We start from the raw sequence: 6774 nt of genomic DNA on the forward strand, positions 1-6774 counted from the left end.
CTCATGAATTGAGTTTTTCACACTTTTGATCTCATGAGTACCGTGACACTAACGGGATAGCTCCACGACTTTCAAATATTGCAAACTACATTCACGACTATCATTTTTTAGCACAAATTGTCATTCCGGCTCATTCTCCATCCATTTGTGACCGGGAAAAAAAAAATTCCCCTTTATATCAGGGTTAGAATAGTCATTTTATTTAACCCAGATCTGCTCTCATCTTTTACCCACTAGTGACCTTAATATTTTCCTCTTTCTTAACAGATTTTCTCTCCATCAATTGACATCTTTTATCGTCTTCTATATCAGGGTCGTATTGCCATCGTTCTTCAGCTTCTTCAAAACTCAAATTTTATTTTGAAGGAAAACATAATGACTAAGTCCTATGTATCTTCAAATTGTGAAAGAGATAATAGGATTATGGCGAGGAAATTCCAACGACACAATGTAGATGTGGGAATCAATTGAAGGTGATCACTTCATAGACAAATGAAAATCCTGGACGAAGGTGATGGCTATATCTAAACAATGGAGTAAGTTTCACTATCTGATTACACTTTAAATTGTTTTTTTTTTCCTTTGTTTTTTTTTTTGGCAAAAGTGCCAAATCGCACCATGAACCAATTGTGATTCTTCATGCCGCACTCTGACCTTTCATATATGCTGTTTCGATGCACAAACCACAAACTTTTGTTCGTATAGACTTTTTAATTAGCAGGTTTCCAGGTTACCTTGATGACATGGGAACGGTTATGTGTTGATGTAGACTTATTTTTAAGATTCAACATCCATTTCAAGGACTATGTGCTGATGTGGACTGAAGGCCATCCAACTGATCTTCAATGCCTGAGCTCCTTCGGTAAATCGCCGGGAAGTTTTGCGACCTTCATTCTGCAGCCGGCCGACCAATCTCGCAACCCAGAGGTACTGCCCTAGCATTATCAGAAACTATTCTACTATTCTGAGAATAGAAAACTAAACCAAACAGCCGAGAAGTCCCAGAAAATACACAGGTGTAGGCCATGGCACACATAAAAGAATATGCTAACCTCAAAATTTACAAACGCTTTAATTTAACCTGGGTTTATACTCGACAGGGCAAACAAGAAGAGAGTCTACACAAAGGCCTCCTTTTGTGTGCGTGCAATCAATCTGAGTCATGGAAATTTTCAGTTTCATCTATCTTTTTCCCAGAATCCGACACGACAAAATCTCCGGCCTGGTGGTAAACCCATTTCCCGGGCTCACTCAGGTAACACTCCGTCGCCGTCTCTTGATGGACGTCCGACATCGAAAGCGCTGAAACCTGTTACAATTTTTCATCCGCCGCCTTGGGTTCTTTTCCGGCTGGAGGCAGCGACACTTGTAGTGTCCCTGGCTTCACATTGGGGGTTGACGATGATTCTTTGAGCGAAGGATCACCGGCGACCTACTCCTCTTCCTGCGACTGGTTTTTCTCCGGCTGTGGGCGATTGAGAAACGCAGTAAGAGGAAGAGATAATGGCGATTACTAACCTTACACAGCGTCGGAATCCAAAGTCGCGTAGGGGGGTCAGATAACCCAGGTTAACCACCAAGGGAGTTAGCGAAGTCAACGCTAACCTTACGCACAGCAAATCGCGATTGAAAACGTCGGAGAACTTTTTCCAACAGAGGTGACCGTCGGACTTCCTTCGTTCAGAATCTCAGATGACTTTTCCAACAGAGGTGACCATCGGACTTCCTTCATTCAGAATCTCAGATGACCACCTGTAAAAGCGTTTCAAGAAACAAGTAACGCCGTAGCCGTCGTTCAGACAGCAGCAAACATAGGAAAAAACTTAGCGGCGACGTAAAACCCACCGAGAACGTCGGAAACCGTCACGACCATCCAACTTCCGACGAGTCGAAAACCCCAATTTCATTGGCAAAAGAGGTCGGCCCTCCCCAGACGTCGTCGTCAAGAGGGAACGAGAATCAGATATGAGACACGAAAACAGATCAGCCGGAAAAGAACAGAGAGAAAAAAAAAATGAGAAAGTCAAAAAAATATGCCATGTCATATTTTTAATACATATTTAAATAATTTAATAAAAAAACACCTCCACGTCATCATATTATAATGGGTAACTTAATGGCAAACTGCTAAAAAGTTTAGACGAACAAATTTTGTTGATTTGTGCATCGAAACAGCAGATATGAAAGGTCAGGGTGCGGCATGAAGAATCGCAATTGGTTCATGGTGCGATTTGGCACTTTTGCCTTTTTTAAAATATATTTTGAGGTTGGTATTCCAATTGTAGAGTAGAGGATGTGGGTTCAAAGAATGGTTCGACCCTCCTATGTGTAAGAGGTCAAAGAAGATCATTCTAGGGCTACTTAAGAGGTTGAATAAACAAGATGAAGAGATGAAGTCATTGCAAATGAGGCTCAGAGTGGTTGGGAAGGGAGCAAGAACAATGGGTAAATCTTGGTTTAAGAGCAGACAATTTAAAGTTCCAGTGTTGGTAATTATTAGGGGTGTTAGCGAACAGAGCTTTCGGCAAACTACTCGTGTTCGTGTTCGGTAAGCATTCATTTATGTTCGTTTGTTAAGATAAACGAAATTAACAAACAAAATTTAGCGCTCGATTAATAAACGAATAGAGCTTGAACAGTTGTAAGCTCGTTTGATAAGAGATCGTAAACAAACTCGTTATGTTCGTTTAATAATGTTCGTGAACAAGCTCGTTTGTGTTTGTTTAATAATGTTCGCGAACATGTTCACAAACATATATATTATATTATATTATATTAGTTTTGTAGTTGTGTTGTTTGTTTGATTATGTTCGTGAACGTAAATTATTTATTGTTCACGAACGCATTGTGATCATGAACATGTGTAGGTGTTTGTTTATTAAGTGTTCATGAACGTAAATGAATATGCTCGTGAACGTGTTGTTAATAAACATGTTTGTGAACATGCTTGTTAACGTTAACGAACACGTTCGCGAACGTGTTCACGAACGTTAACAAACACGTTCGCGAACATGTTCGTTAACGTTAACGAACACGTTCGTAAACGTGTTCGCGAACATTAACGAACACTAATGAACGCTAAACAAACGAACACGAACAGGATTTTCAAAAACCTTAACAAACGAACACGAACACTCCAAATTTCTTAACAAACGAACACGAACATGAACACTCCAAATTCCTTAACAAACGAACACGAACAACCTCCATTCGTTTATGTTCGGTTCGTTAACAGTCCTAGTAATTATAGTTGTTGTTAGTGTTAAGTTCTTCAGTAGTGGCATGAATGCATCATCGAATTGTAAACCTTTGAATCAATTGATGTGAGGATTTGGAAGCAAAAATCTTATGCAGTAGATGTTATTTCAATCTATATATGGAATATATTTTGCATTGAATGAAATGGCTTCCTTCTTCGCAAAAGTTGTTTGTAGTTTTCTATAGGAGTAAATTCCAGCCAAGGTCCTCCGATTTTAGTGGTTTCGCTATCTTTAGTCCTAAACTTTCAAATCAGCCATTTATGGTCCTCTGAGTTTTGAATTCGACTTGCCGTAGTCCTTTCGTTAAGTGTTGTCGTCTGCACCGTGAAAAGTAAGAGCAAAAATACCTTTTTATTTCAACCCCAGCCAAAACAAATCATTTCCCTAAAAAATTATAGAACTATAGAGCTTTCTTTGTCAGGAACGAATCCACAATTGTGAAATCTTTGGATTGAAATTGCGATTTTGGCTCGCCAAAGAATGGGTGTTTGCATAATTGGGAATTATTGGAGAAGAAGTTTGATGGGAGGATATTAGGGCTAATTTTAATTTTTGAGGGAAATGAATTGTTTTGGCTGGGGTTGAAATAAAAATACTGTTTTGCCCTTACTTTTCACAATGCGGGCAGACGACATATGTTAACGAAAGGACTACGGCAGGTCGAATTCGAAACTAAGAAGACCACGAGTGGTCGATTTGAAAGTTTAGAACTAAATGTGGCGAAACCACCAAATTCAGAGGACCTTAGCTAGCATTTACTATTTTCTCTAGTATGATGATTCTGCAGATATGATTATATGGCATCTTTGCCTCTTCATGTGTTCAGATTTCATCAAGCCAAACCTTTGGTGGTGTACTTTTACAATATCCATCAGATCTTGACATTGACCAAAGAAAACATTGCACGTAAAACCTATAATAACAATAATCTGTATTGACCAAAAGCTATAATAATCATAAGCCAATAAAAACTATAATAACCATAAACCATTGCCTAAGACAAATTTGTATCATAATAACTATAATTTGTATTGATCAAAAGCTGTTTTTATCATTGTTTGACAAAAACACCTATCTAATACAAACAGAATTACTATTACATTTTTGGCATCATAATTTGACAAAAGAACATGCCTAATACAAAAACGATTTACCATTACATTTTGGCATCATAGTTTGACAAAAACCATTTCATTTTGGCATCATACTTCAGTCAATATTAATTGGATCATTGTTATTTACATGAAACACTGATTTCATTGTGGTAAAAGATCTGGTAGAGTACTTTTTCTTAACTGAAACTTTCTCTTTCAACTATTTTTTTTCTTGGGAAGGAAGTGGTCCATAGAATATTCTCACTCCATTCTTAGTAAGGTTCACTTCATTTCTAACAAGTGGGGCTTGAACTGGTTCAACTTGGGCCTCTGGTTGTGCATGTGGGGATTCAACTTAGGCTGCTTGTTCAACTGGTTCAACTTGGCATTTTTGTTCTGCAACTTGGGCTGCTTGTTCTGGAATTTGAACTATGACTTGCATAGGCAGTGTAAGATCATCAAAATTGAATGAACCTAAAGCCATCTCAAAATTATAATCTTCTTGTGTTAAAACATCATGGGCTTCCATTAGAACTGGAATGTAAACACTTGGCTCAGAAGTATTCTCAACAAGTTGTTCAGTATTGTTATCAACAGGTGGCTCAGTAGTGTTCTCAACAAGTTGTTGCTTCTTGGATCTCACATTTTTCCTTGGATTCTTCTGCAAATACAATACTATCAATCCATAAACATATTAAGGTGAACACATAAAGGTAAATACAATATACTAAAAAAACGTTACCTGTTTTTCTGTCAAAGTTAGATCATTAGGACATCTCTTGCTATTGTGGCTAGATTGTCTGAAATTGGAGCAATGTAATTATATTTGAGACTTGCCACTCTTTCTCCATCCTTTGTGAGCTCACAAGCTGACTTTTTCCTTAATTTTTGTGGCCTCCCTGCTCTGGCAATGCACAAATGAGGTAGGGGTGGTTCTTTTTCACTAGCTTATATTAAAGACCAATCATCAGGGCAGCCATTGATCAGATACATCCTTCATAAATCTTCAAATATGTATCTTTAGAATAACATGTGTAGATGCAGTTAGTTATAGGCCATTTCCCATACTTAAGCCAAATAGCACACACACCATGTTCACATGGAATACTAGTGAGGTCCCACTTTCTACATGAACAGGTTTTTCTTTGCAAATCCACTCTATGTTGTGCCTCAAATAAATATGTATCACATTGATATCCAATATAACCAGTTGTTTTTTTCTCAATAACCTTAACTTGCTTCACAATCCTAGGACAAAACTGTTAGTCCACTTAGTCATTTTGTTCCCTACTGGCAAATAGCTTGGTCATTAGCTGCTTTCTGATTAATTCAAGACACAATGCAAAATGATAGGTTGTTTACGTGCATCAACAATTACAACATTAAAACTTTCAAAGATATTGTTTACCAACATATCACAGTGAGAAATAGTTGTGAAATGTGACATGTTCCATTCTGTTGGATTCTTATCAGATAGCCAAACATATGCATCCTCATCTAATTGTCTTAGTTTTCTAATGGCAGTTGTGTATTTGGTCACAGTTGTTGCTTTGGCACACTCCTATAGAGCATCTTCAATGCCTTTCCTTGAAATTCTGCAACCTTCACGTCTTCTGAGAAGCCAAGCTCGCGTTGAAGAACCTCCTCGCCCTGCAAAGTTGAGGTCATGATTTGTTGAGCTTGTACTGAAAGCCACGTCCCAATTGCCAATCCACAGCAACGACACCAATTTTTTGATTCGCTCTGAACAAGTATAGTGATATTCGGAACAAACAAAAATAAATTTGTTTTTTATCGTCCTCAAGGATCGGGGGTTGGGTTAGCCAAAAAAGACTAGACACAAGTACAAAATGATTTGTGGAAGTTAAGCAAATAATAACACGAAAAAGATATGATAAGCATATGAATGAAAACAAAAGGATAGAAATGATAATAAAAAGATAGGGATTGGAATGAGTATTTATTAGTCTGATGCCATGAGTCAAAAGATTGAGGGCTAAGAAACTTCAACATTGACTTCAAGACTACCAACTCCAAATTGGTTGACTAACACGTCACTCTCGTGATCCAATGCTAGGCCAATTCGATAAACGGGGGTTGTAGAATTCTTATGACGCTACCAATCCCCCTCAATAAGCACGAATAGTCGACCTTCAATATTCCCTACTTTCGTAAGTGAACTTGAAGGTTGTGAGATGTGGTCTAAGGAATAATGACGATTGAGGGACGAGTCTAGGGGTGTGATAACCCGTGGACTCCTTACTTATTCGGTTGCCAAAATTCCATACTAGACAAGTATTGACAAGGTTGTGCACAAACCCATCAACACTAACACACAAAACATCTCACTAGAACAAGGACCCTAGGTTGGATTTCAAACCCTTAAATGAAATAAGTATCAAACAAACATCAAACACAAT

The sequence above is a fragment of the Ipomoea nil genome, unplaced genomic scaffold (assembly GCF_001879475.1).
Source record: "Ipomoea nil cultivar Tokyo-kokei standard unplaced genomic scaffold, Asagao_1.1 scaffold1768, whole genome shotgun sequence".
Taxonomy (NCBI): Eukaryota; Viridiplantae; Streptophyta; class Magnoliopsida; order Solanales; family Convolvulaceae; genus Ipomoea; species Ipomoea nil.